The sequence below is a fragment of the Sorex araneus genome, chromosome 3 (genome assembly GCF_027595985.1).
Source record: "Sorex araneus isolate mSorAra2 chromosome 3, mSorAra2.pri, whole genome shotgun sequence".
Classification (NCBI taxonomy): domain Eukaryota; kingdom Metazoa; phylum Chordata; class Mammalia; order Eulipotyphla; family Soricidae; genus Sorex; species Sorex araneus.
In genome coordinates, this window is record NC_073304.1 from 23,232,455 (window position 1) to 23,257,810 (window position 25,356).

General features: G+C 49.0%; 1 protein-coding gene and 1 pseudogene across 19 annotated transcripts in view; one reads left to right on the forward strand and one right to left on the reverse strand.

Annotated features, from left to right (window-relative positions):
• Positions 1-25,356, reverse strand: part of NRXN3 (neurexin 3) — a 1,748,572-nt gene that overhangs the window by 1,716,953 nt on the left and 6,263 nt on the right. The window lies entirely within an intron of this gene.
• Positions 13,239-25,356, forward strand: part of LOC101541260 (DNA-directed RNA polymerase I subunit RPA12-like) — a 39,062-nt pseudogene continuing 26,944 nt past the window's right edge.

The following is a 25,356-nucleotide window of genomic DNA, read 5'->3' on the forward strand; positions in this document are numbered from 1 at the left end:
GAGTGCAGAGCCAGGAGTAACCCCTGTGCATCGCCAGGTGTGACCCAAAAAGCCAAAAAAAAAAAAAACACAAATTTTCGAATAAATACATTTTGACCTCACATGCTTTCTTACAACTGCTCAGTTTTAATTGCCTGTTTTTCTTTTTTGGTTCTATGAGATAAGCAAAAATTAGCAAAAATACATTATAAGATAATTAGAAAATGTTATTCTTACATACAACAGTTTAAATGATAATATGGCCTAAACTTTGGAGGAATAAATAGTAATGTTTCTAATTATAGAAAATGTATGATCCAAATATCCTGTAATAATGGAAGGGATATAGAATGAAATATCTTATAGCCTTACAGCTTTTTTAAATAAAAGCTAAAGGACTATTTACACAGTAATAATGCAACTCACATTTTTACACTAAAGGTAGAAAATAGTGGGGTTGGGGAGATAGCTGACAGGCTATACTGCACGCTTTGGATGCAGGAAACCATTTCAATGGCTGACACCTTGTAGTCCCCAAGCACCATTAGCATCACCAAGTGTGGCTCCCCAAAAAACAAATAAGAGCTTAAGAGTAGGATCTGTAAAGTATGTTTCATTTCTGTAAAAAAGTAAAAATTAAGAGTATGCTATCTCTTAAATACACACACACACACACACACACACACATGCCGCTAGAAAACTGTACACCAAAATCTCAGTAACAGTATTTTAATGTGGGAAAATAATGTTTTTTTCCTTTAGTCTCCGTGTTTTTCTGAATTTGTAGAGTTTTCTGTATAAATTATGTATTATTTTCAGTACACATCCATTACATTATTTACATTACAATATATGTCTCTGTGTTAATAATAATTTAAAGGTTATCAAAGTCATGAAGAAAATAAAACAAGGCCAGGAGATGGTTCAGAAAGCAAAGTGTTCCCACGTTCAGTCCTTGGCAACATACAGTCTCCTGACCACCACCATATACAATCTTTGAGCAATATACTGCCAGTAGTCCTATCATCAGTGCCATTGGGTAAACAAAAAAATGTAAAGAGAGAGAATGGTTTCTAAACTCTAAGGTCATAAGTCCAACTCCTTTCTCAACCTCTCTGCCTTAAGATGTATCAAGGGGCAGAGGATGAAAAAACAACTAGACAACAAGACTGTGACACTTTCTACCCAAAGCTGAACCATGACACTAACAAAAACTGGGATTTAAAAAAAAAAAAAACCAACAGACTCAGGAGCCAGAACACTGGGCAACAGGTGACCAATATCCAACTACAACAGACATGCTGGGTGAAGGCTTTACCCAGTGCCTGAATGCCAACAATGAGTAATTCTGACTCCAAAGGACCCCAGGGGGTCATATTTCACACATGGGGTAAAGCTAAGAGGAGGCTCCTGACTCACAATGCAGACCTCCCTGGGCCCATTCGATGCCCCACGCCCCCAGAATAGGCTGCTCTAGAGAGAGTCCAGCTTGGAGAGCCCCCTGTGGACATCAGTATGAGAGGCGACCTACGGTTACAGAGAAAGGCACAGGACCTTAGGCATGACCTTGGCACTCCACATGCTGCCCCCACCCCACCACACCACACCACCAGTCATACAGAGACAGGAGGAGACCGTGGCCCTGGTCCAGAGTGTACACTGGAGGACTTCCCTGCCAGCACGACTATAATCAATTGTAGGGGTTGTCCCCAACCTCCAGGTCCTCCTCAAGAGCTCCAGGAAGAGCAAATTTTCCATCCCATTGAGGTACTGTGATGATTAGATTGAATTAGAACACATCAGCTATCTCACCCTATGCCAGGTGCCAAGGGCTTGGAAATTAGTACCTTTCCCTCCTTTACTTTTGTCCCTGGAAAAGGCCAAAGAGTCTGAGCTGACAGGGACCTGCCCTGCACATCAGCAACGAAATCTTCCCACTCTTGGTGTCAACAGAACTTGAGATGTTTCGACCACTTTACCAACAAAAGAACAAGAAGGTCCCATAGGACCATCTGCCTTTTCCCATGAATCATTTGGAGTTCGAATGGACTCCTCGGTTACCCAATTCAATCTCTTCCCCTTTCCCCTCACCTCACACCCCTGACAGCTGACCTTCCTGGGCAGGTGCCCAGCAATGTTCTGGACACCCCAGAAACAAGAATGCAGCAGCATCTTTATAGAATGGTACCCAATGTCCTTCTGCAGGAGCTGATTAAAGTTTGCTTCATGTCACTTTTTCAATTTGAAAAAGTCTTTCAGGTCCTCTCTGGCTGTTACAAGAGCAGGTGGCATCTTCATTTTCAGATAAAGCAATGGAGTCACGCTGCTGTCAGGTCCTCCTCTCTTGATTTTCCTTCTCCTTCACGCAGGATGGGTTCAGTTGTCTAACTAGAGAGTAATTGCAATGAAATCTCTCCCAGGGCAGCAAGCACCACACTTTCAGAGTAAATGGAGAAAAGGGGAGTCCTTGAGGGCCTAATGAGGGGCCAAAAAACTGGAATTTTTTCCCTCACCTCCACTGCTTCCATTCAGAGTTCAGAGCCCCAATCTCCCTGTACCCTACACCCCCCACCCCCACACTGAGGCCCTAGCCTGAAATAAGATTGAATTCAATGGCCTCGGTCATCCAAACCTCTCTCCACCCTGGTGGCCTGGCTTGGACAGAGGTCTGATTGTGCACTCTCTGTCGCATTCCTCCTGGCTCCCTAAAGGCACACTTCAGAAGCACGTCCGCTGAGTAGACAGAAGCACAGAATGTCAACCATGTCTGACAATGTCACTGCCATGAGCTCCCTTCCTGAGGCAGTGATATTTTCCCTTTCTCTTCCACCTTCTGCCTGCAGCCTGAAACTTGTCAGCAGCCCCTTCGCAGAGCGAACATACAAGTTGGTTTGGCTTAAAAGGTCAATCGCAGCAGATTTGTACGTGTTCACTGCCTCTGATGCCAAAGTCCCATGGAAGCGAAAGGGAGTACAAGCAGTCCTTGAGGCAGGCTCCTTTGCTCCCACCCCCGGCTTCTCGCTCCTTCGCCACCCTCCCCAGATCTGAACAGCGTCTTCAGCCAAGCAAGGACAGAATGCTCACAGGCTGGGCGTTTCTCCGCCGCCTTCCTGCAGCAACTCCAAAGCTCCACATGCTTTAACAGTTCATGTCACTCGGCACGAGAGAGCCGCAGAGCTATTTCCTGATCCAGAGGGATCAGAAGGAAGCACCCGGGGCCTTGATGTAGACTGGCCCTTAGGTGCCTAAGGCTGGGCAGTGTAGAGAGTTTAGACCCACGCAAAGTCAGGACGCCTGTTTGGCTACATTCTCAGGAAGTCATTTCTATTAATGAGGCACCTGTCCTAAAACCCAGTTCTCAAATCAGGGTTCAGGGCCCTTGGTGCTCTGGGAGATTCTTCCAGATGGTCAGCAGACTGTTGCCTGCAATATTAATGCTTCAAGTGTGGCAGCATCAACACTTCTGTTTCCAGCATGACGTCACCACGGACTTTCCTTGGGACATCTCTGAGAACTACAAAGTATCACCATCAGGAGAACCTTGTAGAGCTGCAGATCAACCCACCCTTATTTCACAGGTGCAGAACCAGAGTTCAGAAGCCAGCGAGAGGCTTTCACCCATCAAACTGATGCATGGGAAGCCAGCACCTTAGAACACAGACTCATTCAATGACACTGAACACCCCAAAGTTGACACCAGCCCAACCCACCCCCTCATCAAATGGAATGTCTCAGTGCTTGAATTCTGCAAAGGGCCTTTGCATGACAAGGGTTGGTGGGCCCTTGGGAAGGCTGCTCTGAAGTACTGAAGAAGTTGCTGTTGTTCAAATTAAATCCAGAAGGGAAGTCTAAGTATGTTCTTCATTATACCGTATAAAGCCAGCAGTTCAGTGTTTTCTCACCTGAGACCTTTGGATCTGTCCAGATCACTGCACCACCACTTATTCTTGTTTACTGCTATGATTCTCTACCATGAGCAGGCATCTCTATGGAAGACACTTATTAACCACCCGCTTCCCTTCCCTCTCTTGATGTATCTGTCGCTATGACTGGAAAGGAAGGCTTTCATGATACAACTTGCCAGGGCCAGGGAGATAGTACAGCAGGGAATGTGCTTGACTTGCAGACATCCAATTCCAATTTCATCCTGGCCACTACATCTCCTGGTACCCTGAGCACTGCCAGAAGTGATCCTAGGGTACAGTCAGGTGTAGTTCTCACATCCAATATAAAATAAAATAAAGTAAAACAAATATTTCCGGGCCTTATCTCAAGAGCGTCAGGTTCAACCGTCTAGGATAGAATCTGAGAGTGTCTTGGCAACAGGGGAACCACTTTGAGAGTCTTGCACTTGCACTTCACTAAGACAGATACAACCAATAGAGACTTGCTCCATCTCCTCCCATGGCTGAAGTCTATCTGATGCTTCTGTCCAATTAAGGTGACTCATTCCCATTCCTACATAACGGATAGCCCCACTCGCAGATGGCTGAAGGCTGGCCTCCTTCCCAGGACTGCCTGCTGAGTCCTCAATACCACGTCCTCTCAATCCAGACAGAGCAGATGAACCAACAAGCATTTCCAACCACTATACTGAGAGTAAACCTGGAGTGCTTCCCATCACACCAGCTTCACTAGGGAAGGTTGAGCCCCGAGATCTGCCACAGTCTGTAAGAAGACCTGCCCGCCCAAGCAGTATGCACCGATCAAGCAGTATCTCCTGTTCATTCCCCAGTCTCAGGATGTTGCTGTATTTCAAAAGTAGCTGTCACCATCATGCTTCAGGTACAAACATCTCTGTCTTCTATTCTAAAGGCGAGTCACTCTGACATAAAAATGTCCCTCCTGCCTCAGAACAGGTTGGCTGGTCTCCACTCCTGGCAGGACGAGGCAGCTGCTCATCAACAGGTATGTCCCAGCACAGCGGCCCCCAGGGAAACCTCCTGGAACACTGGACCAACCAAGGGACAGAGCCAGCATGACAACATGGGCCTCCCACTGAGGGCCCAGGCGCCGCACGGTAATTACCAAACAGCTGAGCAGGATTCAGAGCAGGGTCAGGTGGTCAGAGGAACCAGGACCAGGGTAGGAAACATTCTGTTTACCCATTTCCTCCTCTGTAATAGGGGGTGACCACGCTGCTGCTCACATGGTGGGAAGAACAATGATACCTGGGAAATGCTCAGCAAGCGCCTGGCACCATATATGTCAGCTGCTCTGACTATCTTTACAACCAGAGAAATATAAAGAAACCCAAGGAAATCTGGAAGACTCTACATAGCACAGGCTGCCACTGCATTTCTTTTGTTTTTATTAAATCACAGTGAGATGCACAGTTACAAAGTTGATCCTGATTGGATCTCAGTCCTATAATTCTCTAACACCCATCTCTTCACCACGCCACTGCTTTTCAATGGCTTTGTGAAGGAGGGGGCTCTGGTGTGTGGGTCTTAAGACCAGTGGACAGGCTGGGGTATGGTTTTGTGAGCACACAGGCACTGGCATGCCGTTCCTCCAGCTTCAGCTTCTCTGTCCTGGGCTTCCTGCTAGCCGCATTTACTCCTCTTACATGAAACCGTTCTCACAGTTTTCTAGATAGTTCACTTTGGCCTCTTGTCAACATCCATTTTAAGCCACAAAGCAGGTTCTGACAGCATGATTCTGCTGACCTCCACACTTTTCCAATTTCTGGCATCACTAGAACTTTCTGTGGAGCCAGCAGCCCTGTCCCACAGCCAGAGATCTGCAGGAGGTTTTTCACTTTGCCTCCACATGACTAAGACATGCCCATCACCTGATTCTGACTACAATTCACCAAATATACAGCAAGATAAAGGGTCCTCCAGGAATTTTTCTCATGCTACAAGAAATGAGCTAGTCTGAAAGTTGGCTAAACTAGTGCCTTCAACAGAGCCCACTCCAGCCATCTATTTGAGAAAAAGCTCGTCTTGTGCCCTTACCTAAGGGTCGAACACATTCACAGAGGACTGGTACTATTTATTCAACCCTAGATTTGTGGAAAGCATCCGTGTCCAAGGAGTTTTTCAAGGAGGAAACAGGCTAGAATCACAATATTCTCAGAAACGAAAGAGAGCTAGGCCCTTTTTTCTTTTGCTTTTCTTCATGGTAATAGTTCTCTGATCTCTGCTTATTTTTCCATTCTTCTCTTTCCTGATCACCGTCTCCTAAGCTTATTTATGGATAAACCATTATTCTTGATCTCAGGAACTTCTACCACCAGCTGACTTTTCCAAACTCCTCAGGATTTAGAACCATGGGGTTGACTGGCTTTTTTTCTGAATGCTAAGGCTGCAGGTCAGGATGGGACTGGGCAGCCATGCATGCTCACTCCTGCCACAATAGGCCAGTATGGTTTCAAGTATGTTGAGAGCTGGGACAGCAGGACTAGTGTCCACTCAGCTCAGCAGGGATGAAGGGCAGAAGAGATTCTCTCAGAAGCTGTGGCTGGGCAGGAAGAGGAACAAGAAGTCAACAACCAAACTCGCATGCCAGGCAGAATCCAGACCAGCAGAGCACTGCCCAGAACTGGACCAAGACCTCAGAATAGGGACCAGCAAAACAGTAGCCAGACGACAAGTGTGAAGAGAAGAGCCCGGTGCCAGACTTACCAAAAAGTGAGTACATATTCCATCTTAGTTATACTCATTCCTCGACAAAAAGCATTTCCAAATGTCCCTTGCTCTGAGTCAGAAGAGCTACAAAGTGCTTCATTTTTTTCTTAATGGCATTCTATTGATGTTCTGAAAAGGTTGGAGCAAGGCAGGTATCGGAAGAGACAACCACACTTCTAACATACTTGAAACCATCCCCTGTCCTATCTGGTATGGGTAAGAAAAACAAAGAAAATAGAAGAAAAGGGCCCCCATAGATGCTTCAAAGGAATCGTGTTTGCCATGAATACACCCCCCCAGAGAGGACTATATTAGAGCCAACACAGCTCCTCTAACCAAGAGTAGTTAACTTAACCCAACCAGGAAAGAAAAAGTTTGCTCACTCCCTCTCACTCCCTCTTTTTCAGCCTGCCCCCAAAGTCGTGAACACTTTGGAAGTGGTCAGAAGCACCTGCAGTGTTACGAACAGCAAGAGGAAAAGCATATGGTGGCCTAAGTTTCCTCTCTCTTGAGAAATAACTAAGCACCTTCCAGGCTGCTACACAGGAAAGCTTGAGGCAGTCACAGGAACTGTGTTCCATATGCAAAATCCTGCCACATAACCTCCCAGAGTGGGATGAAAGCAAATAGGGATCGAGAAGGCAGGGAGGTTGCGGAGAACAAATGCTGGTGTGCCCTGATCTCTGAGAGTGGAAGGTCTTCTTCAGTATCCTGGCTAAAAGCAGGGGCAACCTCCTGTATTGATTATGCATACAGGCCACTGAGTGGACAAACCCGCAGGATAATTTATATGCTGGCACTGGCATTCACAGAGCTGTGGTCAGAGTTCAAAGGAAAGCGCTGAAGAGCAGACACTCAAAATAAGCACAACTATCACACTTCTGCATCTTCCAGTGGGTGAGGCAGAAAGCACTGAAGGAAGAATGAATGAAGGGGACCAGCGATGTGGATCATTGGTAAAGTTTATACCGCGCATGCACAGAAGTTCTATTTAATTCCCAGCACCAAGGGGCTAGGTGTGAGGGAGGTGAATGAATGATTCACCCTCCAGGATAACTCTGAGAAAGCAAATGGTTAATGAAGATCAAAGTGTCAAACACTGAGCCTGGTTGAGAGCAATCCCTTTCTGTTCATTCTTTTTGCTATTCCTGGGAACTAATTTTCAAGACCCATAGTCCTTAAACATTATCTCAGCTTGAGATTTAAAATGTACTTAAACTGAGTGGAGGTTACCAGATGGGGGAAAGGGGGAGGCAGAGAGGGAGAGATAAAGAGAGAGAGAAGGAGAGATGGGGAAGGGACAGTCACAATTAACCTCCCCACAATGACATCCACAATGAGCTTCTTAAGACTTCTGAGGCAGCTGAGCACGCAGGATCCCCCAGTGTCTGGAAGACAGGTAATCAATCGCATCACTCTTACATGGAGTACATGGAGAACATAAGACATGAAGACAAATGATGTTCAAACCAATGCCAAGGGGCCAGTGCCAGCCGAATATGGAGGACTCAAAGATGAAATGCATGGGCCCAAGATGACACCAGACATAATGAGGACTGGAATGTTCACCCCAAGATGCTGGAAAGATCTGTCCTCCCTTGTCCCTTCCTAGAGCCAGCCATCTCTGGAATCTCTTGGGTGACCACCTACTCTGCCCAAGGCCCCAGGACAACATTATTGATGAGTCTCTACTTTCCTCTCCTACCAGATGCAAGTCAGGGTATCCCAGGTCAGTCCTTGATCATCAGGGGACAAATCTCTGACCTCACCTAACCACAGAAACATTCTGAGCTGCTCAGTCCCATTGTTTAGAGGCCCAGCAGAAGACAGGGCAAGAGCATTCAAGGTAGGGGTCAGCGTGCTCTCCCCCCGGTGGGCTCTCTCCCCACAAACTGAGCCTCAACTCTAACTCAAGAGCTAACAGACTCAACCCTCTCTCAATTCTGAGGGCAGGACATGAGAAATGCTAGCCATGAACTTCCATCTGAATCTGTGTCACTTTGATTTGCTTGAGCAGGCACCAGTAACATCTCCATTGTGAGACTTGTTGTTACTGTTATTGGCATATCGAATATGCCATGGGTAGCTTGCCAGACTCTGCCATGCCAACAGGATACTCTCAGTAGCTTGCTGGGCTCTCCGAGAGGGATGGAGGAATCGAACCCAGGTTGGCCGCGTACAAGGCATCTGAAACATGAAAGAAAAATCCCTAGCTCTCAACAAACACTGAATCACCCATCCAATGGGCACAGCAAAGTCACCGTAGGATCAGTCTGTGGTTTCTGGCCATTACGTTGGGGCAACTGAGTCTGAGACAGCCACATATATCACATGCAGCTGAGGCACCACTGTGGCTACAGATCATGTCCTCGTCTCAAGCCCAGTGTGATCCTCTCGCCTGGAATTAAACGTGGTCAGTGCCTCCTCCATGTTCCCATGGATCTAATTCCAGAGGTGAGGGGGAAGGTGGTGGGAGAGAAAATTGGCCTAGTGGGCATTTGTAGTAGAAAATGTCTCCTACACCACTGCAGAGTATGACCCGCTAGGGTAAGCAAGGTTGACAGAGAAGGTGGCCCTTGACCTGCCACACTTGCTGGTGCCATACTCTGGCAGGGACTGACAGTCCCCTTGAACTCTGATTTCCATCCAGTTAAGCTTGAACATCGTCACCTGCAGTTCCACCTAAGCCTTGATGTACAAGTTTCTTAGTGAAAGAGCCAGTTCTACTTCCAGGGCATGGCCCTTGAGTCACAACCCCAGGGAATCCCTGGACTAGCACTTCCCTGACTTTTGGGATCCTATCATTTGAGGCTTTTCAAGATTCCCTTTACCCCCACTTTAGAGTTACCTAAGCTCTCCTTTGTCCTCATGTTCAACTTGACATGTGACTTCAGTGTGTGACTCTTGAGAGTCAAGATTTCCCTTAAACAAACTCCAAGGTTTCATTTTAGCACTAATATTGAAAAATTCATAATTTTGTGAAAGATGATCAGTGATACCAACTTTATCAGAACTGGTGGGAGCTGGACCTATTTGCCTTCCTCAGTCCTGGCTGGACTTCCTGAAGTTTCCCTCAGCCTGGAGAGCACTCTAAAAGCCCTCCCCATCTTCTTTCTCCCTGTGTAGGTGGGGACCTAGAAGGTAGGAGACACTGAACATGCTGAGGAGAATTTGGGAAGACTGGAAAATGGCAACTTCCTGTCAGCGACTGAGCCTGAACATGTTACCAGAAGAGAAGATGGTAAACACTTAGGCTCTGTGGCTGACACCTCCCACAGTCTCTCCCATGCTCCCCTTTTGGAAATTCCTAAAATCTGTCCCCAGGAACCTGGCGCCAACTCCTTAGGCAGGGAGTTATGTGGAGAAGCTTCTGAGGGCTACTCACTTCAGTACTTGGGAGTCTTCTTCATACTGGTCTCCTGCACCCCCATGTCTGATTCATCCTCAAATGGATTCTCTCCAATATGTGGCTCAACTCTAACACTGGTCACCCACTTGTTACCTCCACTTGACCTGAGGAGCCGGCCCCATTCTGGACCCAGCAAGTGCTCAATAAAGATGCATCAAATGAGCAGAATGCACATGGGCTGCGGGAGACACAGAGCTAAGAGGGAAGGTATTTTCTCAGGGCAAGGCTGAGTACAATACTTCTCTCTCTCACCAGCTGCTGCATAAATAAATACCCCCCTTCAAACACCACATCATCACCTGCGTTAAGAAGCCTCTCTCCCTCCTCCCCACTCAGGTCTCGAGACAATGAAACCACAGGCATCTCCCCACTCTGTGGATAAGATCAAGTGTAAGTATCAGTTTAACATCTGAACATCTGAGCAGCAGTAATGCCCAGGAGTCTTCTCCTGTCTTTAGACAGTGTAACAATATCCAAACAACAGAGAGAGAGAGAGAGAGAGAGAGAGAGAGAGAGATGTCACCCTAGGGTCAGATCACTAGAGTTTGTCCACAGACATAAGGGGGATTGGAGTAAGGGAATAGCCTCCACTCAACCATTTCTACAATGCAACATCCATAGGCATAAAGTCACTTGCCAACAAAGCCCTGAACTGCAGCGTTGTATACAGCTGCCTGGTGTCTCTGCCACAATTTTCCCCCTTATTTCAAATCAGTGGCCCCACCTCTTAAGAATCCATGGAATAGGACACGTTTAGGAGGAAATTCCTAGCCAAATACAGAACCAGTATCTTCCAGTGCATCTGTGCATGGAATAGAGTAACTCTAGGGGTTGGGAGACCCCTCTAGGAGGTCATCCCCTGGGAAGTCGCAGTATCCTGCCTTAACCTTATCAGAAGGTACCTCCTGAGGCTGGAGAGATCATTTAGCAGGTAAGATGCTTGCCTTGCATGCAGTCGACCCTTTGACTTGTGACATCACATATGGTCCCCTGAACCTCTCAAGAAAGGATCCCTGGGCACAGAGCCGGGAGTAAGCTCTGAGAACTGCTGGGTGTAGTCCCAAAACAAACCCCCCAAAACCTAAACAAACAAAAATTAAATCCCTTTTTACTGGGCCACCTGGCCCTCCGTGCTGACTTCTGGAAGCATATTTCATCGTAGTGACAGACAGAGCTTTAGAATTACACTGCCAGGGTTCAAATCTACACTCTCACAGGACACACCTGGGCAAACCGTCACACCCTCTCTCATCCTCTGTGCCAGCATCTGTGAAACAACTCACAGAGCCCACAGCAGAGTATCCACACCAGGATTAAATGCTACACACTAAGATCCCAGAAGAAAGTAACTCCTTGTAAGAGTAGCCTCGTTACTTCTGCTCATTCCCATCCCAGCCCCATGCACCTGACTCTTACTGTGTTTATTTGCATTGAAACACACAGTTCTCCTGGCCTCACAGAAGGCTTCATCCACAGCAATACTTTGAAAACTAAGCAAAATAAGCATTAAATGCGTTTCCCTGGTGCCTTTCTTTCCTGGGTGTCACTTTCTTTTCCCTGTGAAGGAAGAGACCCAGATCTTGTGAGAAGTGAAGCAATGTGTTATTATCAGAGTCCCAACTGAGGCCAAATTCTTCCAATTCCTGGTCACACTGCTTTCAGCAGACAACTGTGGTGTGTCATTGCCAGTTTGATCCTCAGTTTCCTTAATAATACCCTTCATCTAGAGACTGTGCCTTCCAATTTATCCCTCTCCTCCAAATAGGAAATCTGTGACTTAGAGGAAGCAGGGAGGCAGGGCAAGTAGATGATTCCAGTGGTTCTTTCTGGAACCGGGGAACCTATGTAATCCCCACTTCCTTCTTGATGCCTCTCTGTGTACTAGGGGTGTGTGTGTGTATATGTGTGTGTGTGTGTGTGTGTGTTTTCCTGTTTTGTTGTGAAACCTGCCATGTTTCAGGGTTACTCCTGGCTTAGTCCTAATGGTGCTTGCAAGACCGTGCAGTCACTTGCTGGGCCTGGAGTATCCAAAACATGCACACCACTCTTTACACCATCTCTGCAGCCCCACATGTATACTTTTTTTCAAATGGGGGGGAGGGAAGTACTGAAGAGAAAGTCCAATGGACTGTGTGAATGCTTCATATGCTGGAGTCCCAACCAGTGCCTGGCCTGGCTACCGAACGCAGAGCCAGCAGTAGCCCCCTGAACACTTAGGAGGTGCCCCACCTCACCCCAAAGAACTAGAACAATAACTTTTCTGAAAGGATCCAGGTCTTATCTCTTGTAAATAGCTTAAGAAAGGGAGTCAGGGATGATGCTCCAGTCTCACTGCATCCTCAAGGACTATGCAAGCAGGGAGCTGGTACAAGGGAGTGGGCGTGTCCGCTGGTGCCACGCATGCGCATGCCTATGGAGAGGAGTGGCCGATGCAGATGCACTAGGCATTGGTCCAGCCAGCCCCTCGGGTGAGATAAGGTCCTATTCCCGCAGGCAGACAGACAATAAGCAAAATAAACACCTACGTAACACGTCAGATGGTGTGAGGTGCTGAAAAAAAAGTTAAGGGAAGAGGGTGAGAGAACCGCGAAGGGAGGTGCTGCCCTGGCCCGGGAAGGGGAGCTGGGGGAATACTCCCCCAGTGAGGTTCCTCATGCTGAGACTGGGGACACGGGTGCAGAGGGTGAACTTGGTTGAGCGGGCTTGAGGCACGGAGAGGCAGCCAGAAGGACGAGAGGATGAAGGGGACAGAGAGGAAGGCGAGGTTGGGTGAACAGGAACAAGAAGTGGGCAGGGAGGGTCAGAAGCTATCAGAAAGATTTTTTTGATAGGGTTTGAAGTGAGTGGCTGGGTGCAGGTCCTGTGCTGCTCTGGCCCGAGGTGCTGGGGGACCACGAGGGCCGTGCCCAGTGGTGCAGGGGAAGGGAGTACGTGGTGTCAGAGATCAAACTCAGGACCTCTCCCATACGCACGCTGGGCATGTACTCTACTATTTAAGCGAACACCCCACACTCTCCTCAGAGAGTTCCTAGCAGAGCAATTCTTTATTTCTTGTTGGGACGGGGCATTCCTGTGGTGTTTGGGGGACTCCCGGGCTACACCCAGCAGCGCTGTGCCAGAGACTACCAGGGGTGCCTGCATGCAAAGCATTGAAGTGCACCGTTTGCCGCATCTCCTCAGCCCCTGATGTTTCGTTTTGATGGCTCATGCCTGCCGACATGCAGAGAACAATACTAGATGGAGTCTGGGGTGCAGACCCGAGTCCAGTGGGAGTTACTGCAATGATCCAGATAACAGTTGGAGGCAGCAGTTTGGACCACATGCGTCAGGGCTGTCGTTATACTGTGGGTCCAGTTCGTAAGAGCAACCCTACAGGTTTTGCTGACAGGTTGGACATGGTACAGGAGAGCAAGAAAGAAGTTAAAAAATGATTCTCCATCCATAAGGTGTGAGCAGCTAAGAAGATAAAACTCCTATTTCTGTAACAAGGATGACTAGGAGGAGCAGGGTTGCACCGTGGGTAAATAAGATATTAAATGTAAAACTATTCAAATTTAACAGGTAAAGATAATGAGACAGGAAAGATAACAACAGACTAGAATTTATGCTTTACATAGAGGAGAATTGAATTTGGACACAGAAACTACATGGTCCCCCAAATACCACCAAGCAACCACCCTGAGCATGGAGCAGGGAGTTAGCATCTGAGCACTGCTGTCTATGATACAAAAACAGCAATAGCAAAAATGATGATTGAGCAGTTGGATACACATATTTCAGTCAAAGTGAGAGGTCCAGGGCAAATTGGGGCTGGAGCGATAGCACAGCAGGTAGGGCATTTGCCTTGCACGCGGCCGACCCAGGTTCAATTCCCAGCATCCCATATGGTTCCCTGAGCACTGCCAAAAATAATTTCTGAGTGCACAAGCCAGGAGTAACCCCTGTGCATCACCAGGTGTGATCCAAAAGGCAAAAAAAAAAAAGTGAGAGGTCCAGGGCAAATCTATAATTCTAAAAGTGCTAAAGTAGGTAGTTTGCTTAAATGCCTCATATAATATTCTCCGCCAATCTGCGGAGGTTGGGCCATTTTAGTTTAATTTTATAAATGATGCATGAGTTTCTTCAAAGGGAAGTAACTTGTCCAAAGTCTATACACTCGGGGAGGAAATCACTCTGTTCACATACAAGTCTTTCTAGCTCCAGAGCTCACATCTCAGGCCTTCAGAAAGCAAGATCATAAAAATCACAAGGCCAATAACAAAGAGCATGGCGGCCTGCACTGTCCCTATTCTGCAGGGGGAGCCCACACCCTTTCAAGGTCTGCAGTGGTTCCTGTTCCCGAACATCTATTGCATCCGGACCCCAGAGTGCGTGTCTGCCTTCACTTCCTGGTTTGTCCCCAATCTTCCATGGAGCCTGAAGTGAGAATCTAAACACCAGCCCCCAGCCCCAGAGTCACCATGGCTCAGGAGTTCCTGACAGCCCCCTGTGTGGGTGGGCAGCCAGACATCTGCTCGACTTCAGGTGGGAGCTTGGGGGTGTTCTGTGACCCTCCTTGGCCTCAGATAGCTCTGTCTACAATGGGATGAGCCTTGGTCAAGTTAGGTTGCTGCTAAAGCTTTTTCTTCAGCTGCCTGAGGGTAGAAGAGAGTTGGGCTCTTTTAAATACCTGTTGATCATACAAAGGGCACATTTCCCATTGTAGTCTACAACGGAAACGCCACTGGCTAACCGAATACTCATTTTAGAAAGGGCCAAAAGCATCGATGAAGCCAGGTTCTTCAACTTCACTCTGGGAACTCTTCTTCCTCCCAAATACACACAGATAATTCTAGAATGCTCCACTCTACTCTGATGATTTCTCTCACCTTCTCATACTTCAACCTACCATTATTCCCACACCTTGAGATCTTACCAGCTCCCCTGTCCACTTAGCCCTAGCCTTCTTTCTTCAACTTCTCCTAAGCAAAGTTAGGTGGCAGAATTTTGGAAGGAACAAGAAAGATAAAAATAAAATCTCTTTACCTGTCTCATTCCTCCCCAGAAGCTTCCAATTAGCATGATCAGAATGATTAACATTTTAATTACTATTGTGACGGTGGTTCCATATAGCCCAGACAGAAACACAATGTGTTGCGGGGAGTGTGGGTTGGACACAGATGATGTGAGCTCCAAGCCTGCCTCTACCAACTACTATTAGACAAGTCTCTTCAGTCCGAGTCACCATCAACTACAAATATTGACAGAGAATGTCACTGGGCTCAGGAAATGAAGTGGCCCCTCTGCTGGTAAACAGCAAACAAGGAGCTCTCCTAAGTGTGTCTGTGCAACCGCAAAGTTCATACGCCTCCTGTCACATCTGACCCCTCAGCAGTCTCTGAAGTCAGAAACTACCAAATTCACCCCTCCCAGACTCGCTTGGGAAATTTGCCGCACATCCCCGACCTTGCACTCATCACATCTATCGAATGAAGACACTGTACCTGCTGTCTGCATTGACAGGAGAGTCAAGCCAGCATTGGAGGAGCTCGGGGACAGTGCCCAGGAAGCAGGCCTTGAGTGATGAGGCACTCAGTGTGCCCAAGCACTGTCCTCCACAGCAGTTCTCAGACATGTAAAAGCCAAGAAGAGCCCTGGGATATCTGGCTACACACGGCAAAGGGAATATCCAAACCACAGTTCTTCAGCCCCAAGCTTAGGACTCAGAACATTTCAACCACGCCAAGCCCCCATTATGCTCTACCTCTACTCCCACCTCAACAGGACTACCTAAACAAGGTGACTTTCGGGAACTTGGGTTGGGATTTCCCATTTTTATAAGTGTCTAGCTTTATAACAAGGAATAGAGGGGTGAGGGGAGCTTCCTTTGACTTTGATGCATAAAGCAAATTAATTCTCCAAACACAGTCCAGAGCCCATAAGAGCCCCACGTGGGCCCACGAAATACAAAAGGAAACCAGCACAGCAATTCTGAAGGCCCTGGGTCCCTGAGGATATGGTGATGATGCAAAGGCACCTATCAATCAACGTGGAGTCCAGTGTTCACACTGCAAGAAGAATAAAAATTTCAGATCCAGAAAGCTTGAGCTCAGGTTCCTGCAGCTCAGTCTCTGCCTGGGGAACCAGAAAGTCTTAGAAGGAACCTGCCTGAAGCATCAGCCCTCCAGCACCCCTAAAAGATCCTGAGCTTCTCTTCACTGAAGGATAACAAAAACCACAGATGCATGTTGATTGATGAAGACCCTGGCCCTCTTTTGTCCCACCTTGATCTGCCTTTCCTCCCTCCTGCTTGCTCCACACCAGGAGCAAGGGGCATCACATGTGGACCCTAGTCTGTGCTGGGCTCCGTGATCCAGCTGTGGCTTCTGATGAGCACGTAGAGCTAGTGTTGTCAGTAGAAAAAGTGTCCTCCTCTTCCCTAATTCTACCAAATCCAGTGTTTTCCCATCCTGCCACCAGGATTCTGCTCTTCTAAAAAATTCAAACAAGTCACCTCGCCACGCAAATGCAGCTCCCACTGCCCAAGACACACATACTAAAGTCCAAATGGCTTTGTCCTCTATCCTGAACACTGCAAACACCCACTCCTGCCTTCACACATGGCAAAGCCACCACAGGGAAAAACAACTCGGGTGATGCATTTACTCCTCCCCACTGCCCCAGGACCTAAGTCAATCCAGCCAAAATGAATCCCAAGACTTTGCTTCAATGTCTAGAGGAAGAGAATTTCTCTCTGGCTCTTAGGGGTAGGTTGTTGCTGGCTGCAAGGTCATGCCCCGACTATGGCCATGCCTACCTGGAACCCTGCTCAAACCTGACATCACTGCCACAGCTAATGACCATTCTCCAAAACTCTAATTATGTGAACCCTCCCTTCGCTGATTAGGTTAGTTCAAAATGGGATTCCTACTAGTCCTCACTTAGCATCTTTTATTCCAGGTTCATCCACAATTTATCTAGAGACTTCTCCAGCTCCATCTCTCATTCGGCCGGTGCCCAGGTGCTAGAAAGTCTAATCTCCTGCTTATCTGGAGAAATTCCTTGGTTTTTCTCCTTCCTTTATGCTATTTCCATAGCCTGCCATCCTTGGTCCCTTTTCCCCATCCTTATACATCTTCCTGCCACTGGCAGGATATAATCAGCCCCTTCATAGAAACCCCTGTGGTCTCTTCTCTCCTGGATCCAGGTCTCCCACTGTGATTATAAGCATTCATAATGACCATTACCAGTGAATAGCAAACATTACTCTTCTTGGTATCCCCAGAAATAAGCATATATTCCTGGATAAACATAATACTCGGCAGATATTTGCAGAAATGAATTGGTAGAAGCCCACACCAGGCCACTTTAGTGTGTGAGTGGCATTGACTTTCCAAAGAATATTCTCCCTCTTTCCACCTGAGGCCTTCATAGGGGAACCACAGATAAAGCACTCAAGAGATGATACCACGGGGTACACTGTGGACAGCCAATGGAGCAGCGCCTCAGTTAGGGATCAACAAATCCGGCCAGACTTGTATACCCCTCTAAACACTCTCCAGACCAGCCAGGCCCCTGGCGTCCCTCCACTTACCCACAAGGTTGCTCTCAGCATTGCTTCCATCAAATTCCCTCCACGCTCCACATGCAACTCTGTCCAGCTCAGCTCCCCAGGTTCCCATTCCAGCTCTGCCTTCTTGGGTAAGTGTTTGAATCATGTCTGCATCATAGAACTTGACAACTCTCTCTAAGGGGTCAGCATTCTGAAAGGCGGACGGGATCTTTCCTCTCCAGAGCACTCGTGCAGAGAACTCCCAGACGCCAACCCTATGCAGAGAGGCTTTTCCTCGCCCTCAAAAAGCTTATTCTGCCCTCTACTTATTTCCTAGGTAAAGTGGTCGACCCATTTCCCCCAAGAAGGAGTCTTCCATGGTGCTTCAGGGGCCCAGGAGAGATACGCAGCTTAGAGGACTCTCTTCCCTAAAGCAGAAGACCTAAGATGCCACAATTTGCTAGGGGCCTCATTCTAGCCAACTTCTAAATCTGGAAACTCAATTGCACAAGTGGCTGTTGTGGAAAAGCACTTGAGGTGCATCTTTACAGCAAGCTAGTGAGACGGATACGGCACAGCGCCCTCCGTGCCTGAAGAGTAGATGCTCGGCTCATGGGTACCCGCCTGGCTCCTCAGACAAGGAACCAGAGAGCCAGGCTTCAACTCTTTCCCGGGGATGGATTCATCCCCACGGTGACAAGGAATTTGTTCAAATATTTTTTAAAACTTAACCAAGTTTTAAACAAAAAGGAAACAAACGCATTCAAAACTTGTGCCCAACCCTTCCCACCTCCTATGCCTCTGGTTCCCTTCCTTGTCTCAATCCCAGTAATCCAAGGAATTATCCCATGTTGGAGTCAGAGCCCAGGAGCCAGGGAGCCCCCTTCACCCCAAGACCCCAAGAAAAGCCCCCAAAAGTGAACAGCCCACCTCTGGCACCTCCCTGCTCCTGCCTGCATCATCTGCCAAGCTTGGAAGAGCATCTCTCTGGACACAGAGAAGCCTCCGGGAGCACCTGCCTCCGTGTACAAATCCTCTCACCTGTGCATTGGAGAAAGCTGATGAAGAAATGAGCCTGCATTCTCAAACACTAATCAGAAACCTGCTCTTTTATCAACAGCCATTCAGGCATTTCTTCCCCTCCTTCCACCACACTCTCCTTCTGCACGCCCTCTCCCCACCCTCTCCTCTCGCCTCTGGTCCACAGGCATCATCTGTGACCGCATCCATACACATCTGCTCCCTGAAGATCTGGTCAGGGTAGGTGGGAGAGGGGACCTTAGGTATACAGGAAGAGGATTGTTGTGGGGGGCGCCCTCAGGTGGGGCTGGAGAGGGGGCATCCCCAGGAAAGCCTCAGGGGGCGAACTTCCCAGCTGAGGAGGGCTGCCCCACCGTCCAGTAGAGGGGGGAGCCCCAGAAATGACTCAGAGCACTGGGGCAGCCAAGCCCCAAATGCTCCCTGGGGTCTCTCTTCTGGGTTCTCCTTGGCACACAACAAGCCAGCCTGTGGACTCTGGGGGAACCCCTGGTTACCCATTCTTGGTCAGCCAGTGAGAGACCTGCAGCCCAACAGAGCAGGGTTCTCTGGACCCGTGGTCTGAACCGGAGCTGTCCCAGCCTGAGCTTCCATGCTTGCAGGAAGGGGGGAAGGCCCCTGCTCTTCCTCGTCTGTGCCGAGACTTAGCTAGATCATTTCAGGAAAGCATTTCACACAGTGCTTGGCATCAGAGAGTTCCCTCCGTGGCCAGGATTATCTGCTTTTCTTAACATCCCTTCTCGCCCCCGCCACATGCCGCAGCTCTGGAAGCAAATACCAGGGGCTCCGAGCCACCTTCACACCCTCACAGGGACGTCACAGCAGACCTCAGAGCTAGGGCCAGCCAGGGTCCCCCTGGGTGCCTCAGTTGCCAATTTCATCTCCGGGCAGAAATAGTCACAGCACCTGCCTCTGAGACTCACAGTGAGGGTCCAGTGAAGACAGGCGCACAGCCTGACAGTGGGCTGTGCAAGCTCTCATGGGCCCTGCCTCTCTAGATGGGGTGTCCCCAATTCCCAGGGCCCCCTCTGTTTCTCCCTCTGAGCGCTCACGCTCAGGTGCAAACAGGTGCTCTGTGTGGCACTGAACGGAGCTGAAGTTTGAAGCCTAAACCAAGTCTCCCTCTTGTCTGGTCCTATATTCCGCACACTTTCTGCCTTGTCCGCATACAATAGGTGCCTACTAAGGAGCCAGCCCACCCCCAGATGCATGAGTGAATTCTAAGAAGGTGAGCCTTGGCCTGAAGGATCACGGAGGTCCCTTAGGCTCTGTGAGCCGAGGACTAGTCACTATTTTGACAGCTTTGCAAGATAAACCCCAGTGAAGCCAGCTCCCCCGTCCCCCGGGAAGGCGCGGGAAGGTTGCTGCTGACAGACTTCCCAGCACTCAAGTTGTGCAGAGATTTACTCGGATGTTTCCAAACCAGAGAGCAGCACTTGCCAGGCCTCCAGGTGCAAGTTTGCTGGCCTCCCTCTGCATTGTCCATACCCCGGGCACAATACAGGGCTTGGGGTGGGGGCAGGGAGGGCAAGGAACCCTGGGCAACGAACCCAGTGTATTCGAGACCCCACCCCACCCCATGTCAGCAGAGCACAGCCAGTCCTGACAAAAAAAAAAAGACTCAGGCCCCTGGGACAACAGGAGACAAAGCAGTTCACAGCCTCACATGTCACTCCTCCTCCCAAGAGGGAGTGTGTCACTTTGACATGCAAAGAAATAAGGGCTCTGGGGTTGGCCCTGGAACCCCCAGCTTCCCTTGGCCACAGAGTGTGTGGCTGTCAATGAGGATTCCCAGGCCCAGGCCACGAACCTCTGAATCAGACCTAGCTGTAGGGCCTGGGATTGTACTTTTCTATAGCCAAAGCTGCCCCAGACCGAAAAATGGTTATTCAGGGGCCAGAGAGATAGCACAGCAGGATGGCCACTTGCCTCACATGCAGCTAACCTGGGTTCAATCCTGGGCACCAAACATGGTCCCGCAGGCCTTGCTAGATTAATCCCTGAGCGTAGATGGGGGTGGTCCCCAAACAAAACTAAACAAACAGCAACAAACACCTGGTATTCTAATGAAGAAAACAAGTGGATAAAATCATCGCCCCAGCCCCCTGCATATGGGCTGAGTATAACAGTCACCCATATATTTTGGATGGCTGGAGCCATAGCACAGCGATTGGGCGTTCGCCTTTCATGCGGCCGACTCGAGTTCGATTCCTCCGGCCCTCTCGGAGAGCCCCACAAGCTACCTAGAGTATCGAGCCCGCGAGGCAGAGCCTGGCAAACTACCCATGAGTATTGGATATGCCAAAAACAGTAACAATAAGTCTTTCAATGAGAGACATTACTGGTGCCCACTTGAACAAATCGATGAGCAATGGGATGACAGTGACAGATATTTTGGACCTCACCCTCAAAACAGAAGCCGAACTAACAGTGGGTCCCTGATTCACAGCCCCGCTGGACAGCTCCACCGGCTTCTATTGGGGAGACTTAAAATACACAGAAGTCAGGGTCTCTCCCCCAAGTGCTTATATGTTATGGGTTTGAGGTGCAGCATGGGACTAGTATTTTAGTACGGTGGTTCACTTATGTTCACTTATGCTGTGAAGCTCGAGAAGCACCAACCCAGGGTATCCTCACCCCCAAGCACCCCAGAACAGCCCACCCAGCACCAGAGGCCTGGCTGAACTGCCAGGGACTAAAAAAGGAAAGACCAGCTCAGAAGTCAAGACCCTGGTTTCTAGGGGACATATGAGGTCAGAGGCCATATCCGACAAGCAAATTGTACCTCCAAAAAATTACTGGTGGCTCTGAAGCTTCAGGAAGTTCAGGTGTTGCTTCAGATCATGAGAACACTGCTGTCAAAAGTTCTCTCTCTCTTTTTTTTTCTTGGCTTAGGGACCACACTCCGCAATACTCAGGGGTTACTCCTGGCTCTACCCTCAGGAATTACTCCTGGTGGTGCTCAGGAGACATCTAGGATGATGCCAGTGAATTGAACTGGGACTGGCCGCATGTAAGGCAAGTGCCCTGCCTCTGTACTATCGCTCTGGCCCTGAAGGTCTCTTGATGGAGGTTTTCTATCAACTCCATCACTGCCAGAATCTACCCCCGCACACAGGCTGACATTCCCAGCTCCACGCTCATCACCAAGAATGGGCAGGATATGCCTGACACAGCCTCATGCGATGTTCGCAGCCACAACACAAAGCAGCCACTCGGTGGCTGTCATGGTCACAGCTCAGCCTGCCCGGCCACTGAGGAGATGACTAAGGGGGTCTTTGGCTGCTTACCGGATGCTCCGCTCTCTTCCTTCTTTCCCTTCAGAGGGCCTTGGGTGCTGGGCAGTGTGTCTGCTGACCATAACATCAGATCCTTTCTACCCCTTTCCTTGCCCCTAGCTTTGCTCTTGAACTCACTAATGTGTTTGTGCCTCAGCTTCCTCATATGCAAAGTCGGGGATACAAAAGCACATCTCCATCTCCCTACATGTTTATTGGAGAAGTCAGGACCTCACCTAGACGAGTGTCCATACAGAGTCAGAAAGCCGAGATGTGAGGCAGGGGTGGAGAAATGATGCTCAGCAGAGCCCTCGCCCTCTGACCTGACAGCCCAGCAGCTGCAGAAAAAAAAATAATGCCCCCAAAAGTTGGGAGCCAGGAGAAGAGGCTGTCCCACCGCTCCTCCGCAGCCCCTCCTGGGGCCACACTAGAGAATGCTGACTCCAGCTGGGGGCCCCTCGCACCAGCTCCCCGTCCTCCTCACTCCATTTAGCTCTGGCAATCCAATTCCCTCTCCTCCGCCCGGAAATCGATGTTTAATTAACACATTATTGGAAAAATAAACACAGTCTTCAATGGGACTGCAATGAAGCTAATGCAGCTCAGCTTGGGGGCTACAGCCCAGCCCCTCAACCAGACAAAAAAAAAAGTGTTCTTCTATCCCTGCCTCTTGGCCAAGAAAAAGTTCACCCTTTCCTCCTGGCTTATCACAGGGCCTCCTCCGTCCCTGTCTCTAGGATTAGAGACAACCCCTTATTCTTACTCTGGACACTTGGATATGGACATGACATCTCTCCCTGGGGGAGAGGATGCCTCCTGCAGACACCTCAGCCTCCACCATGGACAAGCCGTCCCCGTCACCCCAAAGCAGAACCCAGCTAAGAGCAATCAACCACTATCTTGGCCTGGCCGCAGAAGAGATAAAGACCCTGGGGTGAGGGGCCAGAGCCTTCTCCAGACCCCTTTTCAAAGACCCCCCAGCTCCCATCCCATTTTTGCAGGGTTCAGGGTACAGGGCAGTGCAGGGTCCCACCAAGAGCCGGAGCTAAGAATGATGCTCCCTCGCTGATGTTCTCACAAACTCTCTAGCTGCAGGGCTGGAGTGGTAAAATAGTGGGTACAGCACTTGTCTTAAATGCAGCCAACCCAGGTTCAATCCCCAGCACCCTATGTGGTCCTGCCAGGAATAATATCTTCTCCTATAGCCAGGAGTAAGCCCCAAACACCACCAGGTGTGACTTCCAAGCCAAACCAACCAACCAACCAAAGACCCACTCTCTAACCAGAATTTTCCTAGCCAGAGACATGCAGACAATGCCCATAGCAGGGAACTAGAGTGAAGCGGGATGCTCTGCTACCAGCTTCTGCCAGGGCACTGCTGGCATCTCACCCAAGGCCAGGCCCCAGTTTCAGGGTCGAAGTGTGGGGAGTCATCACAAGCAGGGCCATAGAGCCAAGCACGAAGACGTTTCCAGTTCTGGGCCTCTGCCCACCCGTCACCATCTCAACCTACGCCCCATCTTCAGACAGGGTTTCTAAGGGAATGAGGTGACTGAGATGGTCTGGGATATGCTCCCCAGAGTGCCATCCAGAGACCAAGCATCTGTGTCCTGCCCCCCCTGAAGTCCAGTGTCCCTTTGGCTATAGCGATGTCTAAGACCCAGAATGCCCAGCAAATAAACAGTCGTGGTGTGATAGAGACCCCAGAGCTGGGCTTAAGTCATCACCTCTCCACAGATTCTCAGGTGACCCAGGATTTGCTACTGAACCTCTTTAAACACCCTCTCCCCTCCCTGTTTTTGTCCTATAGGAAAGGGGCAGTGGCCCAGCACTAGTCATGTGCTGTGAACATGAGAGGATGCACTGTTGAGAATTTAGCATAGAGTTCCTTGCACAGGGCCACAAAAGGGACGCAGCTAGGCAAGGAGTCACTGTAGTAGAGGCATTTAGATTAGTCGGTACAGTGGCATCTCAGGAGAGGATGGATCAGAAGGTTTGGGTCCTAACTCTTTAAAAGGGACCTAGAGGCTGGAGACATACATCAAGCAGCCCATTTTAGTTGTATCCCCAGTACCACATGATCCCCTGAGTGTCAACAGGTATAGCCCTGAAGTCTTCCAAGGCCCTAGAGGCCCAGAACACTGCAGGGCTCCACACACCACTGGGACGGCTCAGGTGGTCCCTGGCACCACGAGACACTAGCAATACCACATCCTCAAGCCCTCACATTGAACTCTAGGCTTGTTGGTAAAGAACTGCTCAGAGGGGTGCCTGGACATCCTGAACACCACTTGAGAATCCCCCCAAAATAAATTCATCCCATGTAATTAAAATTATGGGGAGTAAAAATATCTCTGGGGAAAGATTATACTTCCACCACCTTCTTGCCCTAAAATTGGACTTACACCACTAGCCTAGCCTGTCCCTTTCTTCTGTCTTCCCACTGACAGAAATTCGGTAACATCATGGCAAAGGATGACCATATATTTTATCACAATCAGGACACTTTGGGCATAGGATATTTTAACTCCTCCACAATTGAAGATCAAAGATAATCTTAGAGGTGGAAAAGAGGTCCCGGTAAGCACCCTTAACCCACACTTCATGACATCATGATGTCATGAAGCAACCTCTAGAAATAGAAGTCAAATGCACTCAGGCTAGATTCTGGCCCAGGTGTCCCTTTCTGGAGAAACAAGAACTAAGCCAGCCTGGGAGAAACATGCCTGCTCCCAGGTCTCAGGACCTAAACACAGCCCCCTGGGGTGTCTTCCTCCAGCACATTCAGAGCATGACCTTAAACAGTAATCATTCGCTCTATGACCTTAGGAAAGCCCACCCAAATGCTTCAGTCTCCCTAAATCTCTGCAAGAGTCATGAGTGCCTTGTAGAGAGGCAGACCACACCCCCTCCCCACCTCAACAAGCCTCACTCTCTTCTACAATGGCAAAAGGGAAGAGAATATCCCAGACATCTGACAGCACAATCGCCTTTGAGAGATGGTCCACACACCGCACAGGCAGCAAGTTGGAGTAGAAAGGGCCCTCTCTCCTGGATAACCAGGAAACCCACATTCCAGCTCTGTCTCTGGGTCCAACTTGACCTGTGACTATGGACAAGTCTCTCCAACCTCAGTGTCCTCACTATATTTAAGAGCATTGCATGAGATAATAGTTCCTTCTTAAATTTCTGATAGTATAAAACTCACAATCTGGGGCAGAGAGGGAGAGAGTATAAGTGTTAAAGACACTTGATGAGCAGTGGCTCACTCTGGTTTGAACCCTAGCACCATTTACAGACCCCCCCTCCTAAGAGGGACCCCTGAGCACAGAGCCAGAAATTAGTCCTGAATATCCCTGGGTATGGTCCCCAAACATAAATAAATAAAGTCTTGCCCTAGACACTGGAATAATTCAGATTTGAGTTCAAACCCTTGATCGTGCATTCTACAAGTTTACTTTATCTAAGCCTCCACATTCTCCTCTGTAA